Source organism: Protopterus annectens, chromosome 2.part2, assembly GCF_019279795.1.
Source record: "Protopterus annectens isolate FY-2018-M chromosome 2.part2, PAN1.0, whole genome shotgun sequence".
NCBI classification, from domain to species: Eukaryota; Metazoa; Chordata; order Ceratodontiformes; family Protopteridae; genus Protopterus; species Protopterus annectens.
This window is the reverse complement of record NC_056730.1, coordinates 996,208,394-996,235,815: the sequence shown is the minus strand read 5'-3', so window position 1 is coordinate 996,235,815 and position 27,422 is coordinate 996,208,394.

Below are 27,422 nucleotides of genomic sequence, written 5' to 3'. Positions count from 1 at the left end.
AACAAAGTCTAATTGTGCATGCTATTGTAGCTCAGATTCTAGTTGGAATTCTGGTTGTGCCACTGATTGTGGAGTACATTTCTTGAGCCACCCCGTCTCCCCCTTTGTTGGTAACCTTGGCCCCTCACTGGAGTTGACCTGCTGTTGTTCTGATTGCGGTTCCATATTCTGTCTGAACGTCTCAGGTGAGGGGGGGTCTAAAAAACATCATTACCTTCACAAATATCTGACTTCACATACTCTGTATCCATTTCAGAACCATCCACATCCTCATTGTCATTCTGTGCATCACCGGTAGTCGTACCACCCCTATTTTTTGTGGGGTACGCTCCTTTCTCCCTATATTCACAGGTGTCTCTTACCATTTTCTTTTGTTTCCTTTCTAACCTGACCTTAACAAATTTGTCAGTGTCAGATAATATCACACAACTTGATTCATAACTAAAAAGATCAGTGGCCACAAAAATATTAGTTATCAGGAAAGACCAGCAACTTTTTCTCACACAGAAAGCAGCCACCAGGATAATCGAAACTGGAGCAGAGAAGTCACTTTTCTGAGTAGAAAAATAGGTTTGGATATGTTTACGGATTGTATTAGCACTGATGGAAGTTTAACAAACAGTAGAATTAATTTATTGGTGGACTTAATGGAAATTGTGTTAACTAATAATTTCATATACTTTGATGGAAAGTTTTTTGGCCAGACCTCCAGTGTAACGATGGGTGCCAATTACACACCTATTTTTGCTACCCTTTTTCTAGCTCAGTGGGAGGTGGACTGTGTTTTAAGATTCAATTTTACTGAACATTTTGTAACATATAGATTGCTCAATGGCATATTGATTTTATGGAAAGGTGATGTGGAACTTATTTATGAATTTATTAATTACTTAAGTAGTTCCACTACTTTAAAAAAAAAATCCTATAGATTTGATTGGTATCGTAGAGAATTCTTAAGACATATGCCTATACAAAGACATGGCTCACTCATGCTTTCGTTCTACTATACACAGGAAGAAAACATACAGTAATTATTTTCTTCACTACGAAAGTTGTCATCCTGTTTATCAGAAAAAAGGGGTAGTGAAAGGCCTACTTGTCTGACTAACTAGAATTATTCTGACACCAGTTTTACAAATGAAGTTGACATCTTGTTAAATATGTTCCAAGAAAGAAATTACCCACAGAATTTATTAAATGGTGCTAAGATGAGATTTTAAATTCTAGGAGGACTAGATTTCAACTTGTTATGTGTTATGGTGGTAACAATTTGAACATTCCAGTTACAAAAACTACCCTAGAGAGGCCTGATGAGAAAAAAGGAGCAATGTTTTTTCCCTGCTGTCACAATGCACAGGGTTTAGCTAACATTTAAAGGACACTTGGAATGCTGTTTTTCCACCGGATGTTAAAGAGGTTGTTTGGGTGGACCGCCTCAGGTTGTGTATCCTAGAGGACAAAATATTAAGAGTTTGATGAATCCATATACCTATATAGGACAGTGAATTTTAAATATTGAATGAGCAAATGTGCATATAAATTTTGTGAATTCATCAGTGATGATCCCTACATTACAGTCACCCTTTGCAACAGGGCAATTGCTTGCCCTGGTAGGATGGATTGCAACACTAAACTAGTGGTATATGTTGCAACATGTATGTCATATCATGTATTTTACATAGGGAAAACATGTAGGCATTTAAAAGAACATATTAGTTAGCATGTAAAAGACATAAAAACCAAGAAAGCCACAAATACACTTTATGTACATTCTATTAACTGTTCCATTTTTAGAAGTTTCTTTTCTTCATAGTGGACAGATTTACAGACAATGGTAGGGGTGGTGACCTTGACACTCAACTGGAATATAAGGAAGTATTGTAGCAGCTGAGTCTAAATGCTAATTCTAAACCTGAGCTTAATAAAGACATTTCCATTTACTCTATTTTAAAATTGAGAGTGTGTCAAATATAATTAGTTTGGTGTTTTAGAGTATTTAAATATATGTACTTTTTCCTGTTATAATGTTGTACACATTGATATATTTGTAATATGTTATGTAGTTTTGAACTTCTTATTTTATTCTTTTTCACTGGTGGATACTGTGATGTCATTCTGTTGGAGGGATATTTAAATGTGTTGAGATTTGATTATCGTATCTCCGATGAAGCCTTGCGTTGTTTTGGCAAAACTGCTCAGTAACTTATTAAATAGTGTTTTTAGCCGTAACATCAAGTGCTGGTCCTTCTCCAGCCTTTTTTGTCACTTTTCCGAGTGTTTGCTCTTATTCTCAGCAAAAAAAAAAAGAATGTTTACTTTTTTGTCCATTTGCTGATGTGATCTCACAGCTGATATATATAAATAGCAGGGGACTTGTGGGGTGTAGGGAAGCTTGCCCCCTGCAAAAAAAAAAGTGTTAGTTATTTTTCCTTAGATTTTATCATTTTAGATTTGCTCTATTGCTCTACAAGGCAAACTGCTGTTAGGATCACTGTTTGAGGAATTTGGTGTTTATATATACACACACATATATATATATATATATATATATATATATATATATATATATATATATATATATGATGGGAAGATATGCAATGCATTTTATTCGTTAGATTTAGAATGGTGAGAAGTTTCATTCTTTCCAGTGCATACAGCTGCTTTTGCAACAACTTAATGGATTTGAGTAGATAATAAAGTTGTTACTCAGTAGGCTTTGTTGCTAAAGATAAAGGTAGTGCTATGACGGGTCTATATCATATTATCGGGTGATGAAAAGAGTGAATGCTCTTTCAGCAATCCAATAATGTAGAAAGGAGAAAATAGCGAAGTCACGGAACATCTATTTTTTTTACCATGGAAAAAAATCAGTGGGCCATCTTCGGGGCTTTGCTGTTTTCTCCACTATGGTGCGATCTCAGAGTTGATATATTTAAGTAGGAAGGGTGTGGAGGCACAGCCCTCCACATTGCGGGCTGTGGGAGGCAAAGCCCCCCAATTAATTTTGTGTTTAAACTTTTTTTTTTTTTTTTTTTGCGGAGCAGCAAATTTGTTCCCTGGGAAAAAAATTGCTGTTCCGTGTCTTCTCGTTTTTGTGATTTCTACGTTATCGGTTTGATGAATGAGCATTCGCTCTTTTTATCATCCAATAATGTGATATAAATGCATTATGACAACCATGGAGACTGTAACTGAATGAAAGGAAAACTGACTTACTAGGAATCAGAGATATTGCCTTGAAGCTGTTTATCATCTCAGACATATGAGATCATATCAGGTTTTTGTCAACCTAGTTAGAAAATAGAGCACATTCAGAAAAAATAGGTATAAGGCTGTTGGTGGACTTACACCATGTGTTTGAATTAGGGAAAGAGAATTGAGAGAAACAATAGGAACCAGATGGGAAAAATCCAATTATTGTGCCCTAAGATAAGAGATCACAATGATTTAATTTCATAGGTCTCTGAAGCAAAGTGAAGGATCAAATGCTCCAGTTTTGGCAGAACCAGAAATGCATAACTAAGGGTAGGGGTACTGTATATAAAGATATGATTGACAGAATGGTGAGAGTCAGCATTAATGCATTACATAAAAAATGGAAAAGGAAGAATACATGTACTTATCAGTTGATGTATGGGAAAGGACTTGAAACAGGCTATGAGAAGTGAAAAGGTGATCCAGTATTTACAGTCAAGTTATGTTTGTATTACATAGAAGGTTTCGGCCACCCACCTATTTCACGTGTCTGAGTAAGAAAGCTAATTATGCTTGCTAGAAGTATGGAAAGATAAAGAAGGTTTTGTACACATATGCTGATGGTGTACCACAGTTAACCTTAGATGGAACATGTGTAATGGTTGGTATTAAAGTTTTCAAAAAACTAGTTACATTTTAGTGGAAATCCTGCATAGGGAGTAAAAGGAATCATCACTGGACAGCTAAAGAAATTACAGTTAGAGTGTCTTAGAATTTATACCTAAATCTTTCTAAGCTGGTTGTGTCTATCCTCCACTGAAGATATGAAGTACAGGAATAGTTACACAGAGTTGTGACATAATGCAAGAAGGTAAAAAAACACCATAGATCTTGGACTCCAATATGTTGTTAGACATTTTAAGGTGCCATTTTTATAAGAGTGACTTCAATTATAGACATCATGATAGAATCCTACTCCATGGTGATATGTACCCCAGCCCTGGCGTAGACCAATACTCCATCAAAAGCATTACCCTTAACCTTCCTAGCAGCTTCCTAAACTAACATCAGCTCACCACAGTCCCAAATTTATACAAACCAACATCAGAAGTTTAACTAAATAATAATAAAGAAAAGAAATTGCAGACCATATGCCTGCACAACATCAGAATGTACACATATTCTGGCCATATCTGAAATCTTGCTGAGTCTTGAAATCAATGATTATCACATTATGCCACCTGGTTTTAATATATACAGACTGGATCGCTTGGCCAATACAAAAAAAAAAAAAATCAGACCTTACAAAGTTGGGAGCTTCGCCCCGATACTCCGCTAACTAAACATACCAACTCCGAGATTGCACTACAGTGGAGGAAAGGGGGAATCCTTGATAATGGCCAAGCAATTTTTCCCCTGGGAAAAAAATTTGACTTTTTTGTGGCCGTTTGTGGTTTTTGTATTTCGCTTAATATGTGTCGATAAAAAGGTATTCGGTTAACAGCCCATTCGATGCTATTATATAGACCCGAAATTCTGCATTGGCATTCAGGTAGACAGAAGATCCAGGTAACAAACTGCCTACATGTGCACTACCAGGCACATAGTCACCATTTAGGGGAAGAGGTCATCTTCGGGAATGATCTTGAAAGTTGTAGAAGTCATTAATTAGGACTGCTTCTGTCTGTGCTTCATATAAGTGATGGAAACTTTAGGACATCTTGTAAGAGGAAGTTAAGCAAAAGTTGAAGACTGATACACTCATTCTTGTATTACGTACATGTTTAAAACCAAATTCTAGCATCTGAAAAAAATGTAAAATGTTTAGATTATTGCTTCTTTATCTTGATTTCAGCATAGAAAGAAGGTGAAACTAATAAATATTATGGGCTTTGGGTAAGTGATATTCAAATTGAAGTTCCATGAATCTTAAAATTGTCATTTAAATAGAGTTGAAATGTAAGGATTGGCCTCTTTTCCTACCAGGCTTACACTGCCAGTAGAAGTTTCCTGAGAGTCTGAGAATCTCTGCCAAGTAAGGAACTAAGTAGTATAGAAAGTTGTATGCCTCCCTCTGAGCAAGGAAATTAATATATCCTTCCCAATCCTCTTATAGTGTAGGGGAGCCATAACAATTTTAAAATCAACCTGTCTCATCTTTGTAATGTTTTGAAGAGGATCCATATGGGCAGACACTAAAGAACATATAGAAGTTTTGGGTATAGGAATATGTTGTCTAAGAGTATTTTGAGTTCAAGTGCTAGATTCTACCTTTCCCATTTTGAAATATAACTGGTTAAAATGTCTCGAATGAGTTGAATATCTAATATTTTGTCTGCGTGGGAGTAAGTGGCAAGTAAGTTACATGAAATAGCATCACCTGAGGAGGGAGTAAAGTTAAATATAGTTAAAGTGGACCTGGAGGGGTAACTTTAGAACCAGATAAAAACTACCAAGTCATAAGTATTTCCCATGTAACAGAGAGTGAGTATTATAGTGTTCTTTCAGGTAACCCTTGAGATCATTGGCAAATAATGCAACCACACTACTAACTACATTCTTAGTGAGCCACCAGCCTGTAAAAAGCAGCTTCTTTCTTAAGGTTTCAGCTAGGGGTTTAATAGCTAAAACAAAAAATCAGGGTGCTAGGAGCATTCTTGTTGAAACCCTTTATTGATTGTCAGTCTATTAGCTGTATATAGTTCTACATGAACTGCCAATATTGAGGCTGGTATAAGGTGTTGAATAAGTTTATAAATGACTGTGGGAGGTTAAAGGTCATTAATACTTGCATTAAATATGGCCAATTGACACTGCAGAAGGCTTTCTCTGCATCAGCTAAAAATAGTGATCCAAAAGTCATGGACAAATTTCCTTTTTCAAGCCATTGGGTTGCTCTTCGAATGTAATGATCAGAGAAACATCCTTTAACAAAATGTGTCAGAGCGGAGTGAAGGAGAGTAGAAGGGCATGCTGCCCAGATACCTGTATTCATTTTGCTATCTACATTAAGTATAAAAATAGGCCTGTTTTAGTATGTGAAGGAGGAAGGAATGCTTCCATGAAGGAGGGACAGATGAGTCCACACATGCTGCCTTACAGGTCTGCCATAGCAAGTCATGAGCTAGAGGGATAAGTGATTTATAGACCTCTGAATGTATGCCATCGGAACTTTATCTGACTTTAAACATTTCATAGTCTTCGATCATAGGTTCATACGTTTGTATTGTGTTACTAGGTTAATGACTGCTAGGACCCTTACAAGCCTAGCCTCATGCCCCAAGCCATTTGGGTTCTGAATATCATGGGCATTTATATGATGGGGGATATGTTACTGACTTTGCCTTTATCTGTGGCTTGAATCAGTTGTTCCTGTTGATCTAGTTTGAGCCTGAGAAGTGGGAGTGCTAGCAACATTTCAGTTTGAATGGGTTTTATGAAGTCTACATGAGTATGGGAAACAAGGTAATAGGAGTAGAATTGACTCATGACAATATTGAGATAAGACTTGGATGGAGCCAACTGTCTCCCTTGGTAGCATTAGCCTATGAGAAGTCACTAGCTGCTTACATCTTCTTACCAATGGTCATGGCTTTAACTGGACTTGCTAAGAGTAAAACTTTAATTAAAGTACTATCATCTATCAAATCGTTTTTGCTCAGCTCTGAACTAAGAACAGTTCAGCACAAATATAACCAAGTTAAGAATTTAAAGAAATCAATGAAAAAAGAGCTTTTCATGACAGACAATAAAGCTAGCTTCTTAGAGACAGAAGCTGCCTATATTCTCCCATATAATAATCACTACTATCTCTCAGACTACCCACCCACTTGACTAAAACTGAGCTGTAGCTGCAAGAAAACTGCAAAAGGTGAAAATCAAAGGAAAACAGTAGATTTAGCACTGGAAAATAACACACTACTTAATAAATCACTAGATTTAGCACAGGGAAACAACACAGTATGTAATAAATCGTGTAAGTGACTTTAGAAACACACCGGCTTCCAATAAAAAATAAAATAATAAAATAAGCAAAACTGTTTGAATATCAGTAAAATGGCAGAACTCAAAAGTTGCCAAGTGCAGATGAAATAAAGTACTTTTTCTGCTTTTCAGCTTTGACATGTGGGCAAGCTCTACTCTTAGCTTATTCTAGCTTATGTAATAGTTGCAGCCCTCTGACGTTTTATAGCAAAGACGCCAAACTTGCTGCACTAAAGAAACCAATGGGAAAAAAACAGCTTTGGCTTAAGCCAATAATAACAGCTCCCTAGAAGCACCAGTAACTTACCCATCCCCACAAAACTATCAATACTAAGTTGCATAAAGTTAAAATGGAGGATGTTAAGAACATTTTAATTAATAAGTAATTAAATTTAGCACAGAGAAACAACACAGTACTGTAGAAACACAACACTTCAGATTCCAGAAAAAAAAATAGTAAGACGAGCAAAACTGTTAAATTACCACTAAAATGGCAGAAATCAACAGGTGACAATATGTGAAGAAGAAATAAAGTAATTTTCTGCTTACTGGCATTGCAATTAGGTCAAAAGGCACAAGTGCACTGATTACAGCCCTCTGATGTCTTAAAGCAAAGACACAAAACAAGTCCCAGTCAGTGTGATATAAATTACTCTTAATAAATAAAATATATCATAATAATTTTACCCTCATTCATCATCTACTCTGTCCAGAACAATAACTGGATGCAAAGTTTTAAAAGCTCTAAACTGACCTTCATCTTGTGTACCCCAGCTAGCCTACCTGGTTCTTACCTTGTAAATCATAATTCTTTAAAATTGTGTAACTAACACAACTGCATCAGTCATTCTACTGTTAATACGTAGAGACATTTTTCATGTTCTTGAGGATCTTTGCACTCCACATAACATTTGTGTGAGAAATTCTGAGCAAATTATTATAATAGTTGGACATTTTCTCTAAAAAATACGAGTACGAAAAGAAATTTACATTGTTGTTTTAAGTAAATTGTTGAAGATCAAAGGCAAGAAAAAACAAACTGCTACTAAACCAGCACAGCTCCTGATGCCAAACAGCAGGACTAAATGCCTCCCAAACACATGTATGCTTGTTCTGGAAGTCAAAGGCAAAAACAACAAGCTGCTACTAAGCCAACACAGTTCCTAATTCCAAGCAGCAGAACTAAACACAATAAGCACAGTCAGAGGGGTGAAACTCATCAAAGATAAACTCAGCCAGATAGCCAAACTCACTGAAGCAGGTCTTTTTTAATTCCAAAGGGATAAGCAAACAAAACGCCAATAAATGAAAAACTTCAATTTTACTAAGCACCACGATACTGCTTTTCGTCGGCGTCCTGCACCAACTTCTTCGAAGACCTGCTTCAGTGAGTTTGGCTATCTGGCTGAGTTTATCTTTGATGAGTTTCACCCCTCTGACTGTGCTTATTGGAGTAGCAGTTTGTTGTTTTTGCCTTTGACTTCCAGAACAAGCAGATGTTCCCCCAGGCCTGAATGATATGATAAATATTAAATGTTTTTTAGTCAACAATAAATTGAGAGTTTGAAATGTGTTGTTATGTATATTAATATAACATTTTATTGTTTTTAAATGTTTTATTAATTAGGTAACTAATTAATTGTTTAATTGATTTGTAAATTTGTTAATGATTGGTATATAGTATATATGCTGGTGTTTTAACAGAGATTATTATTCTGATGAAGTCTAAGTGACGAAAACGTTGAATAAAATATTTTACGTTATTTCTTGGGCTTGTTCTTCTGGTGCACCAGTGTTGTTGACAAATGAAAGTGGTCCTGACAAACAGAATTGGAAGGATCTTGCACATGTATAAGTCATGTAGATCAATTTATAGTGTACCACTGTGTCCTATGAAAACACTGTCCATTCCTATCTTTTTGGATTTATATAATTTAAATTGCATTATAGCAATCACACAATTCATCTTTAATTCTGAAAGCAAACAAAAATACCAAAAAACAACAAAATGTCAACTAAATGTGTAAACACCTCTATCTATCTATCTATCTATCTATCTATCTATCTATCTATCTATATATCTATCTATCTATTCTAGCATAGTTTCCCCAAATGCAAGTATAATGAGCAATTAGGAACTAAGAATCACAATGATATCAGTCGTACACACACACAAAAAAAATGTATAACCTCAAAACTTCTCAGAGAAGAGTAGTTCAGCATGTTCAATTTAATTACACAAGAAAAATGGTTCAGTGTCTTTGTTCTGACAACTGTGGAACTTCATCAGAACAATGAAACACAAAGTAACAGACATTTAAAAATACCAGCTCTCCTATAACGGTCCTCACTGTTCAATGAATTCATGTCATACTTCACTCATTAAATAAGTAACAAATACTTAATTGGAAGTCTGCCAACAGCTTTAAAAATGAACAACTAATACCATAAAGCCCTAAACTATGAAATATATAAATATATAAAATCAAATATTGTACTGTTATATTCAACATGCAAAAAACTCTGTGTATTCAACCTATTATAAATCTTTCATATTATAAACAGCAGTAATGACAGATGCAAAATCATTTATGAACTAAAAAACACTATCCCATCAATGATTGATTCTTTTAAAACATTGGATATAGAGACCATGTCATTCAGACCTAGTGTTCAGCATGCATATAATTGAATTTGCCACCATAATTCCCGCGTCTAAAATATTTACCGAAGGCCACCATGTGGACTATTTTTAACCGTTTCAAATACAGTAAATAAACCTTACTCTACTGTCCATTCACTCATATATGCTCAACTTCAAAAATATGGTGATATTGCTTACTGTTACTGCATTTATATGTGCCTCTATTTTCCCCTATTATTTGTTGGAGTACAGTTTGATCCACCCAAATAATTTTTAAAACAGTTACCATGTTTAAAACTATATGTGGACTTTCACCAAGTCTGTCCCTCATGTTGTTATTAAAAATATATATTCCAGTACCTAGCTAAAATGTTACAAATACTAACATGGGTAAGAGTATAAGTCATGACAATAGCTCTGTCAAACAATTCCTTGTTGTTATGCTTACTATTGCCCACAACATTCCCCTCTCTAATCAAATGTGAATGAAAAAATCCAGTCCTTTTCTGTATTATCACTTTGTCACTAATAGTTTTAACAAACCATTCAACCTAATCCTTCCTGCAAAACAAGTTATTCAATTTATCACATTCCAAAAGAAAGATATCATATTCGGAGACCATTCTGGCCAACCAAACCAGCTGGTCCTTCACAGTAGCTCTATTTTGTTGGAGTGGATGGCAAATATTAAACTGTATTATTGAGTTAGAATAAGTGTTTTTACAATATATATTGGATCTAGCTGCCTGTCACTATCCTTCACAATCTGTATATTCAGGTAATTAATACTTTTCATGTTGAATTGGGTTGGTATAATATTTATATTTATGGGTAACAGAAGTTAAAAGGGAGTTGTGAGAATTAACATAGTTAGGAACATACCAATATTAACTAAAAAAAAATCAGTAGTTGTATTAATATAATGTATAAATTAAAACACAACTACCAACCAGTACCAGAACTTGGGTCCACCAAGGAAATTGTAAAGTACACAAAATATAAAACAGGGTCCAAGGATGACCAAAGAACTCCAAACTAAATTAGTTTTTATTGTACAAAATATATTTTGATGAAGTAGTTTTGCTACAAAAACGCTTATGCTTTTATATTTTAGTTTGGAGTTCTTTGGTCGTCCTTGGATCCTGTTTTATATTTTATAATGTATAAATTGTTAAGCTTGTCAATGCTTTTGGTCCACAAAATACATATATCATCTAAAAACTTGAAATAAAAGGACCATGACTGTGCATCTGGGCTATTGAATACCTTTTTTCTTTCTCCTATGTAATTATAACTAAGGGCCAGATTCCTTAAGACTTGTTGTCAATGTAAGTGACAACCTACACTAAGAACAGGCTGAGAGTAGGTGTTTTGGAATCTGTCCCCTAGTGTATGTCTACTTATAGACATGCCTTACCCTAAAGTAAGCCACTTATACTGAGAACATGTGTTTCGGAATCAGAGCAGACTTGCACTTAGACCATCTCTTTTGGAATCTGGCTGTATATTTGTAAATATTGGGGTACATGCAGCCCCCATCACTAATGCAGTTCACTGAAGGAAATGTAGCCCCTCAGGATAAATAATATTTTTAACCAATACCATCCTTGTCAGTTTTACCAGCATATTAATATCTTATGTATTGAATTCATTTGCATCTCCTAAAAATTTTTGGAACCACTCAAGACCAACTGAATGTGGAATAATTGTAAAAAGATATTTTATGTCCAAAGTAATAAATATGACATTGTCCGAAAATACAAATCCCTTCACTTTTGTAAAAGAAAAAATCGCAAGAATATTTTAAAAGGTATGTAATATCCCAGAGCACATATTTTATTTTAAAATCCATATATTTTGCAATGGAAAAGGTTTTGGATCCCCGCGATTCCACTATCAGGTACTTTGGGGGATCCAATATATTGTTGTATTTTAGGGATACCAAAATATTGTAGGAATTAATAACTTACCAACATTTAAATAATGATAAACTTGCTCAACTATTTGTCCCTGTATGCATAAATCATGCATTCAGACATCAGTCTCGTAATGAGCAACATTAATAGAATTTTTTGATAATGTATTCCCCATGTTCATGAAACAGTAGTTTAAAATTTAATTTTGCAGAAAAGAATTTGAGGTCAGTTTACAAGTAAGTTACATCAATAATTCTTCTTGCATGGACAAATATATAACCCCCATTGAGCAGATTGACATGTTGTTCGCTCAGCTAAAACTCACTATAGTTACATATTTTGAAGCCTCTTTGACTGTTTGTCACTGTGTTACTCTTTCTGAAGTGGCAAACTTCTACATTGATAAATAAAATGTAGTATATAGACTCATCACAGAAGCATTCAAATGCTTTCTCTCTTTGTCTTTACATGAGCTCTGTAATATTACTTTCTACTCTCTTGTTCTTTTGTCTGTAAATCAAGTTGTAAGCTCTTGGCACAAAAAAGTGATAATATTTCTAGAGCCATAATTGTTGTTGTAGAAATATAAATAGCAGAAATGTTCAGCACAATTCTATCTTCATATTACTATTATTTACTAGAATCAAAGTTTTAAAATTAATTTTATAATTCACAATAAACAGCTTAATGTTAATGTTTTTTTTAAATTTGTGTGATAATAGATATTCCAAAATAATTTACAATTGGGGTAGCATGGTGAGGGTATCATTCTACCCCAAGCATTTACGCATCTCCTGATTATGTAAAGCTGCTCTGGAAGGCTCCAGCTGTTTAGACAGATGTGTACTTCTGGAGCAGTATGCCTGATTCCAAAGTAAGAACGGGGAGTATTTCAATACTAGCATAAATGCCTACAGTATAAGTTCTGACACACAGGTGGAGCTGTCAAACTGGGGGATGCAATTAGAAAGTTCTGCAACACTGTAACAACATTGACTGAGTAAAAGGATTTATTAATATATAATGATTTTGAATTGCAGATGCATCTCTCAATCTCTTAGGCCAGGATATCTGGACAAAACCTGACATAACAGTGGGACATAGGCCCAAAAATAGTGGCAGATTTCAAATATTGCTCTATTAAACTTAGAAAGTAGATAGAACAGAGTGTGTTAAAATGTATTTTCTAAAGACTGTGAAGTCTGAAACTCAAATGTTGCCATTGTTTAGTGATTTAATTCCTCGGATAATTTCTGTGAATAGTAGAAAAACAAAAGTCTTATGAGGAACAGGCTACAATTTTGAGCCAAAAAATCTGGACATTCTGTGGAAATCTGGACAGTTGAGAGGTATGCTTACAGTACATGAATATGGCATAACAGTCTCTTTATGAATAGGAGATCCCCAAATAGCATCTCTACTTTCTTCTGCAGACTTGCTCTGATGTTATGATGCCATGCATGGGGTATAGTCAGGAGACCATTGAAAATGGTAGTGTTTTAGTATAGTGGGAACTTTGCAATATTACCCAATTATTTGCAATCCCAAAGATTATGTGTATTATTTCTGTTTATCCATCTAAACAGGGGGGGCTCATAATTATATCTCAGTTGTCCAATTCTTTGGTATATTAAAAATCCATGTTGCCCAATTTTTTTGCATGTTAAAAATTAAAATGAAGTATATTTTGCATAATTTTGTATATGAAGATAAATCAATGTTTGCCTATCTGTTCTAAACAGAATAAGGTATCAGTGGCATTTGTCTCACTGTGTCAGCTTTAACCTGATATATTTAAATATCTTATATGCAACATTGACAGTGAGAGTAATATTACCTGAAGTACCATGGTATGTGCATTTGCAGAGACACCAATGTCCTTCTATACAGATATCAGGTGTGGTAATGAGTTTCTTACCATGCAATCACTTAGATTGGTATGTATGGATGACATGCATCTCTTTCACATTCTCATCAGCAAAAGTTTTTTTCATTCCACAATACATGTAAGACATTGAATTCATTCAAGTGACAGTATATTACTTGTTTGTAACATCCCTATTTCTTATGAGGGCATATGAATATAAACAAATTCAAACAGTCTAACTTTGTAGCAGTATGCAACCTATGAAAAAGTCAGCCTTTTATTCCTGTATTTTAATTGCCATCTTTTCTTACCCATTGTGACTGTGTTGGCTCTCCATATAGCAGAATGTTGTGGTTATATCATCAGTTCTCATGCTGACATCCATGTTGGAGCTGTACACATGCCATACCCTTGATGATATGACTGGTTGTCTGATTGGCGTTTTGTTATATAACTGATATGAGGCAAATGGCATTCTGTTGCACAGGTGGTCAAGATGGTGTCACACCTCTTGAGCTTACTGCTTCTGCACATGATTGCATATATATGTAATGATCACGAACATGTTGGGATCCAATACTAGTATTGTATTGTTGTTTGTGGATGATGACTTTTCACTGCTGAGGATAGAATTAATTATTGCATAAGCAGGCAGAGTACTGTACTGCACATTATCAAAGGGGCAGTGTCAGATCTGTACATTCGAAGGAACTATGTAACACAGGAGGATGTAGGATTTGTTTAACTTTTTGTCAATTTATTGCTGTAACTGGTATGTTGGTCATTTGCTGAGGTTGTATGTGCACTCAACAGTTTCACAATTATGTACAGTGAGAGGGATTTCCACTTTTTACAAGGAGTATATAATGCCTACAAATGGGATGTACCTCAAAGTACTTCATTGGTACATCAAGACTGCACATATCATTGTTCCTCTAATGTGGGAGCAGCTGTCATGTCTGATGGCAATGTGATAACATGTTCCATGACTGTAGGACCCTTTTTATGTCATGCTAAATAGTGAGGAGTACAAACCAGACCACCCATCAGCAAATGATGGAGAAGACACTGAGCACTCCCAACTCCAGCAGAACCAGACTGTAAGGATAGGAGAGGACAGCAGCATGATGACAAAAAGAGTCCAGGACCATCAGGAGCAGTTATTTCAGATGATCACCAAGGATGTCTTCCACTGTCTACATCTGATGACCTGAGGGACCAGACCTGGGACATTGCCAGTGTCTCTAAGGTAGAGATACAGGACATGATGGAGAATTTCTTCCAAGACATGATGCTGATCATACTCAACCCCTTGTGGTAGATAGCATTACAGATCATATGCGATATTTGACCCAGCAAAGGGGGTGCTTCTGGACAGGAGGTATAATCTTAATGTTCCACTCATGTAATGCTGACAGCATGGATTTGCAATGCTTTAGGGAGTGTTTGATTATATTAGTACATATCTGTGCACATTATTCTATTTAGCAATCATGCATTTTATATATATTGTGTACAGCACATTTCACAGTGTAGCTTATGTGTAGCCATGGGAGTTGTCTGCTGAAAGGTGCATTGTCCTCCTTTGTCATAACATATGACCTGTCCTTTCACAGACTCCTGCACTGCATTCATCACCACTGGAGGATTACAACCATTCTGATTTCTTTCTTTTGATACATTTCTGTGGCGCAATGTGCTTGCTTATCTATGGCAGTATGATCATGGTTGACTACATCTAGGTACAGTTTCATTTCATTCCTGCTTGTGTCCACGTTTTCATAATGACAGGGGGTGTGCACATGATAACATGCACAGTGGATGGAGTAAGGTATGAGTGTTGCTTTTTTTCTCAATGCTTTCTATGCTCCTTGCACATGTTCCTTTTATGCAGTTCAGCAGTAATGGCATATGCACCTGAGGAGGGCTAAAAGTTCTGTTTTTATCATTATCTATCATTGCTCTCCCATTGAGTTGCTTTGCTTGATGGTTTTAGAATATGTGATTAAACAGCACAGACAGGCCGAAATGTTTAGTGATATGTGACTAACTAGTATGGATTGAGTGTTATAGGTGGAGATATGGTAGAGTGAGTTATAAGAATTAACACTGATAGTTTCTTAGAGGTAAATAAATAAAATGGATAGAGTGTTAGAGTTAAATGCAGTGTTAGAGATGGAGAGGGGGGTACAGCAAGATAAAAAAAATTGCACTGACAGAGTGTTAGAAGTGGACAGAAGTGTAATAGTATAATGGTGTAGTGTGTGCAATGAAATGGGTATGTAGGAGTGATGAGTGTAAAACTGTGCACAGGAAAAGGGCCATACTTTGTGGTACAGAGATAAGTAGTGGTAATGGTACAGGGAGTTGGTACTCAGACTGGTATAGACTGAGTGATGAAGTAATAGGCTGCCATTAGTGTATGTTAGTTCAGTAGATTTGGTGCAAGCTTTGGATTAGATGGATGTGTGGCAGGTGGATATTGGAGAAAGCAGTGCATTATTGAATAAGGTAGGAGTGATGACAGTAAAAGCGTGTGCAGGGAAAGGGCTGCAGTGGTGCAGTGGTTAGCATTGTTGTCTCACAGCAAGAGGTTCTCTCATTTGATTCTCAGCTGAGGTGCCTTCTGTGTGGAGTCTGCATGTCCTCCCTGCATTCGTATGGGTTTTTTGTGGGTGCTCCAGTTGCCTCCCACATTCCAAAGATGTGTCTGGAGTGTTTTTCCCTGGGCCTCTGCTGAAAATGGGCTCTGTCCCAGTTGGACTTTCCTGGTAAACAAATGTTAAATAAATAAATAAAATGATTGAAGGAAACTGGATTACAAATGCTGTATATCAGGTGAGTTGAGGGACGAGTGTCTACCTGAATGAACGTGGGACTGGATAGCGATAGCTGGTGGAGGGGATGATGGTATGAATATGGAATAATGTGCTGAGAATTATGTATACATGCAAGCATGGGTTAATGGTGACTGTGATAGCGTCTTCAGTAAATAATTGTTATTCCTCAGGTAATCAGGTCCACATGAGGTAAACTCTTACACTGCGGTTACAACAATGGATCTGCAATGGATATGCTGATATCTGCTAACCAGTTGTGCAGGTATTCAAAGCACTTTCTAATTCCTACTTACAGTGAAGGTATCATAGGGAGTTTTGGCACTAAGATTTTTATTTGAAGTTTTGCAGTACTGTAAATCAGTAAAAGAGAAATTAAGGTGGAGTAACTGTGCAGGAAAAGAGAGGGGTAGCAGTCTATTGTCATTAAAGGGACATGAATAGCAGAAACAGATTGCAACTAATTGATGGAGTACATACTCGAAATGAACTATAGCATCTATAAATACATCTATAAATGCCCTCCTATTGTTTATAACTCTGTTAAGCAACCGATGGAAATAACAAACTTTGTATATAACTTTGATTGTCTTTTTTAAAGAATTCTCTGCTTTTGCATTTTACTAATGCCATTTACCTGTATTGCTGTACTTCCTATTGTTATAACTTACTTCTATTAAGCAATTTGGATTTTTTTTTTTTGCTGGAGCTTTTCTCCCCAGGACTCCATTGAAAAAAGGCTCCTCATGGCCCAATGGACCATCCTGGCTAACAAACTGCAAATAAATAAATAAATAAATAAAATAGTACAGTCAGTGATCCTCCCATGAACTGTTGTATACATTTGAACAATTATTATATGCAACATGAGGTTGGACAGAGGACTAATGTGTGGGCAAATCAAGTCTTGATGACCTTTTTTCTTGAACTTTTACATTTCTGATGTTTTTAGTAATATAAATTGAGCCCTAAAATCATGACTGACATACTGGTCTCAGAAGAGGGAAACATTTCAGCATCAAGATCAGAGCCAGTAATATTGTCAGCTATAAATAATAGTAAAGAAATGTAAACTGAAGAAATGTTCAGAAACAGCTCATCCTCACACTGGTTACATTCACTTATTCAGAGTATTAACTAATTTGTGTCAGTCAAAAGAAAGAAGTTTTACATTTTGTAATACTTTGTGAGCAACTTAAAATAAATCATTCAAGTTCGAGACTCATGCTAGTATATCCACATAGAAGCAGACACACACACACACACACACACACACACACACACACACACACACACACACACACACACACACAGAATGCACACACATGAACGCACACACACACACAGTGTCAGTAGCATTTTTGTTCATCCATTTGTAAGCATTCATATGAGGTCATTCAATCCTATCATTGTTTCTTGATCATTAAGATTATGATTCCTTGGATAAATATGTATTTGAACATAACCAGTATCTCTCAGCCATTCCTGATAGAGTCAAATATCATTTGCATGTGTGTTGTCCATCAATGAAAGCTTTAAGCTGCCACTTTTTTCGGTAGAGTGTACGTTAAATTATTTTTGTCAGTAATGTAAATACTAAAAAAAGTAATTAAAACAGCAAAAATTCCAACAACAGCAACCATGCGATAATTATACTATCCTGAGCTTAAGACAAGTCCAAAAACATCATTCAAAGTTGTTAGAATCAAAAATATCCTTCAGTAATAAAGCAGAAGATCCAAGGTACTTCACAAACACGAAAATTTATTGTGCACTCAGTCGGTGGTTAGCGCTTTCACAAAATGCTTCATCAGACCATAACTGACCAAGTGAGAAATCACATTTAAAACCTGTATTTTGCTGTTTTTCTTACATTTCGTGAGTTTCTCAACACATCATTTACCTGGCTGGGTGTAGTTGTTCTCATTTTTATTGCCATTTTATTCACTTGCTCTGTTTCTACACTCTGTGAGGACATGGCAGAAGACAAATTTGTTGCAGTTGAACTGAATTATAGACCTGAGATTTGTCCAATGAGGTTGGAAGTGAATAATGGAACTGAGACCTGTTCATTCAATACTGAAAGTAAAGAAGCAGTTTTTGAACCGGGTCGTAATACTTCTAGCAATAGATTCAAAACGTTAATGACTGGTAATGACAATGTACTCTTGATGTATGAAGGGAGTACAGATAGCGCTGCTACGATTGTGGAAAGAGGTGAAAGTGATGACCTGAAAAGGGCTGTAGATCGGATGGAATCTGATTTTTTAAAGTTGAAAAGAATGCAGCTACAAAGACAACACTTTGAGGCTTGTTTGCAGCAGAAGATTGTACCAAGAGGTTTACGGGTTTTAAAAATGCCAACATATGGAACACAATATCCTGAGCTGCTTGCCAAATGGCAACAGCTCAATTTAGAGGTGAGTGCCAAATACATGACCCTATGTAATGAATTTTTTCAACTGGAGGAAGATAGCCTTAGAGAATCTATTTGTTTGCAACAAAGTAACCTATATAAATGTTTTAACAGAAGTAACATTGATATCATGATGGATTCATTAATGGATAGTGTATCGGTGTTTGAGAGGAGACTGCTAATACAGAAGAGGAGCAAACTAGACAGAGATATTAAAGATTTTCAACTAGGCCATGTTTTTACCTGGCCTAGAGTTGTTAATAATAATAATAACACTAATAATGAGAAACGCAGTGACTTGATAAGGGACAGAAATGTTCCGATGGTCACTGCTATCAGTGACCCTACTACAACGCTATTAACTCAAGAAGAAGTTGTTGAGAATACAGAAGTATCTCATATGCACAGGAATGTGACTAATGTTACAGACAGAGTCTTGTCTAGAGCTCTCCCTGTTAACACTAATTGTTCGGTGTTATGTACTGATGACATACAAGTGGCCAACCTTGATAGCAATAGCAAGACTGAATTGTTAGACGTACGTCCAAAAAGTCATAATACCACGGAGGTATGTACTGATGACATACAAGTGGCCAACCTTGATAGCAATAGCAAGACTGAATTGTTAGACGTACGTCCAAAAAGTCATAATACCACGGAGGTACGTAAAATAGGGAATTTCCCTCAGTTCCCTTTACCGATACCCACGTTCGAGAGAACAGTGAACAGAGGGCGTTCCGTCAGTCGTGGGAGACAAAAGAGAAAAATATCATCAGAGGAAGTAGCGGGACATACGATAAAGAAAATGTGGAACCGAGCAGGGACAACTTGATATGGAATATATCTGATAAGATATTGGATCAGTATGAATGCGCTGTCCTTAATAAAGGGCTGGGGTTCATACCAACCACGAACAGTCAACTCACTGATTTAATTATTGACCTTAAGACCTTTACTAGGAATGTTTTGTTAAAGGTAGAAATGGGTAAAGAGACTTATAACAATCACAACACTTTTAAAAGATCTAGCACTTATATGCCATGTCAACAGCCCCTAATACATGCATTTGATAAAATGGTTGAAGATGATATACATAAATATTTTAATGTTGAATGTAATAATACATCGTCTGTTAGATGCAATTTAAATTATAGGGAACGTGAGGCACTAAAGAGATTACAATCAGATTCCAATGTGATTGTACGTCCAGCAGATAAAGGTGGATTTATTGTGCTAATGAATATGGATGCATATAAGGCGTCGATGTTTGAGATGTTACGTGATGTGAGATTTTACAGGATAATAGATAGGTCTGCCATTGAGTCTAAGGTTAATAATATTAAGAAAGTGTTGAATGGCCTAGTTGAATCCAACACCATTACGAGGGATATGTTTAAGTTTTTCTATGTTGAGAATCCTATTATTCCGGTTATTAATGGCTTACCAAAAATCCATAAACATAGCACTAACCCACCCATGAGACCAATAGTCTCAGGGAGAGGCTGGTGCACTGAACCTTTCTCTGTTTTTATTGAGAAACATTTAAGACCTCTGATTAATAGTAATATCAACATTTTGAAAGATTCCCAACAGTTTTTGAAGGAATTGTTTGTGCTGAGCACTACTATTAGTAATGATAGAAATGAATTATTAATGGTAACACTTGATATACAGTCATTGTTTACTGTGATTCCCAATGTTGAAGGTATTAGTTACATCAAAAGTTACCTTGAGAGATATAGCACTTATGATGAAAGACTTAGAGATCTGATATGTTTGTTCTTGAAAATAGTCCTTGAAAACAATGTTTTCATGTTTGAGGGCACCGTCTTCCTACAGTGCGATGGCATGGCCATGGGCACACCCTGTGCCAACAGCTACGCCAACATGTTTCTCGCACTGTGGGAAGAAGATGTCTTATATAAGATGGATTTATATAAGAAGAATGTTAAGTTCTATAAGCATTTTGTCGATGACGTTTTTCTATTATGGGATGGAAGTCTTGAATTACTAGGAATGTTTTTTGAACAGATGAATCAAACCACCAGTTATCTGAAATTTACTATGACCTTCTCTAAGGAGAAGGTCAACTTCCTAGATGTATGTGTTGAGAGGACCAGTGCAAGTCAAAGTTATTTTGATACTGGGATACATAGGAAAGATTAGAGTGGTTAGTGGTAATGCGGATGTTAGGTGGTAGAGAGTTCCAGAGGCGAGCGAGGCTGAAGGAAAGAAGGTTTTTGCCTGGGGGATGAGTGGGTTTGTGAACTTCTAGTAGATTTTGATTATTAGACCTTAGAACTCTGTTTGGTAGGTGCATTTTAAGGGCAGAAGAAAGGGAGGGACAGTTGGAGGGGTTTAGAATCAGTTTGTGGGCTAGAGTTAGTTGAGTGTAAGTGAGATAGTTGGGAAGTTCTAGCCATTTTAGTTTATGGAGGGAGATACAGTGGTGAGTGGAAGACCTATGAGAGGTGGCGAATTTAGCAATTTTGTTATAGCATGAGGAGAGCTGTTTTTTTAATGAGGACTGAAGATTTGTAAGTAGAGGGGCACCATAGAGAAGGGAGGGGATAAGAAAGGAAGTAGCTAGAGTGGTTTTAGTGGTGGATGTAAGATAGGCATTTTGTCTATACAGCATGCCAAGTTTTTGATGTGTTTTTTTGATTTTTTTTGTAGGTGGGAATTAAATTTTAGTTAGTTTTACTAGCTATCCACTATCCTTCACCCAAGCCCTAACTCTAAGGTTCGTAACCACTCGCTCAAGTGGTGTTCACGAAAGTGCACTTTCGGTGAAGTGCACTTTCGCGTTAGTGGGCATCTACTACCGGATTTCAAAACAGTGTAATTTTGATCTCCGGTAGTAGACCGAAATATATACATAATTAACAAGATGTGTATGTACTCATATATATGTAGACTTAAATAGGGTGATGAGGGTGGGGCCAGAAATTAGAAGCATGTGTACTTGTACTTTTTGACTAATGTGCCTCTGTCTCTGTGTGATGATATTTCAAATTATTGTGAATAATTCACTGTGCTGTGCTGTGAGTTACATGTCAAACTGCAAAGGTTGTTTCATAAGTAGGACATCTAATCTTAAAGTTTATGAACAGTAATATGGGTTCAAAACCCAGTAATGATGTTATTTTAGACTTATATTGCAGCCTGGATTGCTACACTGTATATCCTTTGCTTTTGATTTAGTTATGTAGTCTGTGAGTTTTTCATCATTCCACAGGTATCCATTGTGTTTCTGCATTACCATACATCTGTAACAGTTAATTACAACCTGTACTCACACATATTTAAAATTACAGAGATGTCTTTATATAGCACTATATATGTACAAATATAAATACATTTACCAAGTCATTCATATACTTAGACATTTTAATGGGGAGATGGGAGTGGGAATCAGAAATCATCAACATGTGTACTCATAATTTTTTAGCCAATATACATCTGTCTCTTTATGAGACAATTATAAATATCAGATTGTGCAAAGTTCACTTACCTGATATGTATGTATAAGAGAGTTAAACATGACAACTACAAAAATATCTTAGCAAAGATTGCATCTGACCTTAAAACTCATCAGCTGTAAAAGTCTGGATTCAGTACTTGGTTCTGCTTTTACTTTATTTTCACTATACAGCTTGTCATATACAGGTAAGCCACAAAAGATTCAGCATTCTGTGGATGTCTGAAGTAGTTCTAAGTCAGTAGACACTTTTTACTCATTAAGTACAATATGCACACACACACACACACACACACACACACACACACACACACACACACACACACACACACACACACACACACACACACACACACACATCTAAAATGTTGGGAAATTCTTCATATTGCACTAACTATGTAGAAATGCCTACATATTTACCAAGGAATATGCAATTAAACATATCCAGATTTAATTATGGGGGTGGGGCACAAAGAAGCATTATGTGCACTTGCACTCGTATAAGCAATATATCTATAGCTCGTTGTGAGGCTACTACATATATGTTGTGTACAGTACATTGACCCAGTATGTGTTTGTCAGACAATTCGGCAAGCTACAGATGTGGCTCTACCAAAAACACATCTAACATTGCATAAGCTGTAATATTGCGGGTTCAACACCCAATTCTGATGTTATTTTACATTCATATTACAGTTAATTCAGTTTTGTATGTTATGATATGTAATGGTATGCATAACATCAGTTAAATAGACCAGATTTTGTGAATATGATACCAGCAATACCTGTCATTGTCCATGGCTACTTACTACATGTAGGATGTGAATGGTTAAGCATTCTGCAATGATGGAAGACTGTGAATATTATGGATGGTGTAGTTTGTTGAGTAGAAGATTCAGTGTGTGCATATGTGAACTCATTGACACCTATGTGGTGTGGATTGCTGCACCTCTTGCAGCCTCTACACATGCCTGCTTTCCAAAGTACTTTCTGAAAAATCAGCTTAAAAAGCATAATTTTTCTACTGTAGGACATTGTATTAATAAATCCTTGCCCTTTCTGTTTCTGCCTATTGTAAGTTGGCATGTCACTTAGTTAAAAAGTCAGACTTAAGAAAGGTCTGGACACCATAAGGTTCGATCTATGGGTAATAACTGGAAGTATACAAAAAAAGGCGCTATGGCAGTTATTTAAAAATGAACAATAAATAGATGTAGTATTTATACACACACACACACACACACACACACACACACACACACACACACACACACACACACACACATACACATAATGCATGAAAGGCCCAGCCAAGCTAGAGTCATCACTGTAATACCTTTAACATCATGTAATGGAAGCCCATGGGATATATCGCATACCTCTCAACTGTACAGATTTTTGCAGAATCCCCAGATTTTTGTGTCATATGTTTGATCTGTTCCTCATAAAATTTGTGATTTTCTGGCAAATTACTGGGATGAACTGAGGATTGAAGTCACTAAATAATTCTGTACATTTGTGTTTCAGACTTCATATCCTTCACAAAAATGCACATTTAGACAAATCCTGTTACTCTAGCAACTTTCTAAGTTTATAAGAGCAATATTTAAAATCTGTCCCTATTTTTGGGCCTTTGACCCCAATTCTATTAGGCTTTGTCAAGATTTTTTTTGCTAAGAAGTTGAGAGGTATGGATATATTCAAATGACTTTTTATCTTTTTACTTTTAAGTCTTTCTGAGTACATTCATACCAACAAAGACAAACAGACTACATCAGTTACAGCATAAGCTGTTTGTTTGGCTATACTTTAGTAACACACAGAGATGAAAATTACAGCTTGCTGTCCAAAAACAGTAGGATGATTGAAAAACATCTTAAGTAACTTGTAATGTTTGGCAGTTGGAGCAGAAGATTAGGTCACTGTTTCCTCTGATGCAGTATCTAGACTTTGATTCCCTCAGTCTACATTGCCTAACTGACAGTGCTCCTAGGCTGAGCCTGGAGAAGCTCTATGGAGATCATTTCTCTGCTGTGGTTAAAAAATACAAATGATATATGTGTATTTATTTGTATATGTCGACATACTTTCTAAAAGTTTGTAGGCACTACTGCTCTGTATGACATTATTACATACATATGTCTGATTAGCGGTAATATGTGTCTCATAGGATCATAGAATTATAGGAGATTACTAGGCTATTGGCCCTGAGGCCCTTATAAGCCTAGCCAAGAGTTTATCCCATGTTTAGACAAATCAGTACCCGATGCCCCTGTCCAGCAGGGACATGGGTGGAATCTCAAGGGTATATTTTCTGTTTCTCATCCAGTTATCTTCGTTCATTCGTTCGTTCATCCAGTTATCCAGGTTGTGCTTAAAAAGGGATAAAGAGGTACTCTGCTTGATGTGGAGTGGAAGTCTATTCCACAGATGCAGGAGTCTCTGGGACACAGATCTGTCCAACCAATAAGTCTTGTTGATGTCACAGACCAGGTTCAGGCCGTGCATGTGGATTACTTGAGTGGAGCTTGACTTGCGGATATGCAGCAGTCCCATCAAAGTGGGGTCCATGATCACCTTGTATGCCAGGCAGAGGTCACCTCTGAGTAGTCTGTATAAAACCGAGTGGAGGAATAGGGCTTTTACCCTATCTGTGTATGGTAGATGTTTGAGGCCCTGGATTCTCCTGGTGAGGAACCTCTGTGATCTTTCTAGCTGCTGCATGTGCTTTGTCAGGTACATGCCGAAAGGGGCATTGTACTCAATAATGGACCTTATAAGGGAAGAATGCAGGGATGTTATGACCTCCTTGTCCCTGGATGAGATACCCTTACTTATGAGGTGGGCCATGTAAAAAGCTTTCTGTACAATGGAAGCAACATGGTGGTCAAAAGTCAGTTTGCTATCAACCTGGGTGTCCAAATCACACACGAATGATTGAGTGCTTAGGATGTTGTCATTAATGTGATAATTTATGGTGATATCACTCTCCCCAAAGGGGATGATGATGCATTTTTTTGGTATTCAGCTTGAGGCCATGTTTCTGGCACCAGTCATTTGTCTGAGTGAGGCCCTCTTGGGGGATGTCCACATCACTAGGGGAATTGATGACAGCACCCAGCTTGCAGTCATCTGCAAACTTGGTCAACCATAGCCCAGTGGTTTTGACCTGCACCTCAGAAAAGTATATTCCAAATAACAGAGGCCCCAAGACCGAACCCTGAGGCATGCCACTTGTTGCAGGTCTACTACTTGAGGTGGCTTCCCCTATTTTGACTACATGGGTTCTTTCACTGAGCCAGTTTGCTACCCATCTGGTAACATATGGATTGATGACTAGTTGAGAGTGTTTATCTATTATGCCTGAGTGGGGAATAGTGTCAAAAGCTTTGGCCAGGTCAATGTAGGTGGTATGCACCATCTTCCCCTCATCCATGGCTTTGGTGACTGTCTCAAAGAAGTCGACCAAATTTAACAGACATGACTTCCCCTTGATGAAGCCAAACTGTATGGGATCAAGTGTTTGGAGGTTGCCAATGTCCTTTTTAATGAGGGTCCATAATAATCTGTTCCATGGCCTTGCAGATCAGGCTAGTTAGGCTGATGGGTCTATAATTTCCCTGATCGGTGCACACACACATGTATATACACACACACACACACACACACACACACACACACACACATACACACACACACACACACATATATATATATATATATATATATATATATATATATATATATATATATATACACACACACACATTTATATATACACACATTTATACACACACACACACACACACACACACTATATATATGATGCATGACTATGATACCTTAGGATGTATATGTACTGCTTGTAATCTTGTAATCCACATAGGACATTCTAATATCTGCTAATAGCATAAGCACATTTAGTTTCTGCTTATGTCATTAGTACAGTAAGTGTTGCACAATAGGCAGCATTTTTGACTTTAATACAGGATTGTGACTGATGGATAGGTTCAGCCCTAGTTTAGTATCTTAGCAGATTCTTGGCAGGTATCACTTGTTCTTGTGCAGCAATATAGGTTCATAGAAGGTAAGTAGGGTAATGGCCCTAGGACCTTTACAGGCCTAGCTGTGTAAAAACCCATGAACCATAATTGACCATAGGTAGATGGTCATTGTTAGCAGAACAGTTCTATGATCAACACTGACTACACTTATCCATGAGGGATGTAGGTTCCAAACCTGGGGTGAATTTACAGTCATCCATCAACATGATTAAATATGTTCACAGGATGCATGAGGACTGACTGCATGAATTCAGAGTTACGAATATTTGAGGATTATACGATGTAGAAATGTACATTGTATTTTTGTTTGATTGCATATAACCTCGTAACTTGCTCCATGACCCTGGCATAATTTTTACTTTGGTATTACATGCTGATTACAAAAACAGATTAAAGAGCATAGTTAAATAATTTTAAACTGTATCATTTGCACACATTTAGTAGTCATATGTCACATTTCTGTAAAAAGATGTTATGTCATTTTTTTGTGCCTCATAACAGGTACAGAGGACATTGCAGCAGTGCCATGATGGTAGAAAGCATGCATTGCCTGGAGGAGCAACAATGAGAAACAGGTATGAGTTTAACATTTGTGTTTTGATAGAATCAGTGGTGCATCCTGTAGATCAGAGTGTGTATGTACCTTTAAGAAGCATTCCAGTGAGTAGCACATGTATATAAATACTGAGCACATACAAGCAAGACTGCCGTTTTGTAGTGAGCTGCACAGGTGTATGTATGTGTAGTAGTAAGTTAGCTCAGTTATATTTTATGTTGCTGCTATCAATCCTGATGTGTTTTTATGTAATAAAGTATATAAATGAACACCCAAGCCTCTTCTTCTTATCTAGCTATACAAGATGAGCAACACATACAATAAATAGGAGCCTTACCTTTTTCAAATCATTCACTTTAGCTTGAGCATATACACATATGCAAATAAATATGCATGGTCTCTCATCATGCCACATAAATAGTGCTGTGCATTCCCTTATCTCTTTTCTTGTGTAAATCATAG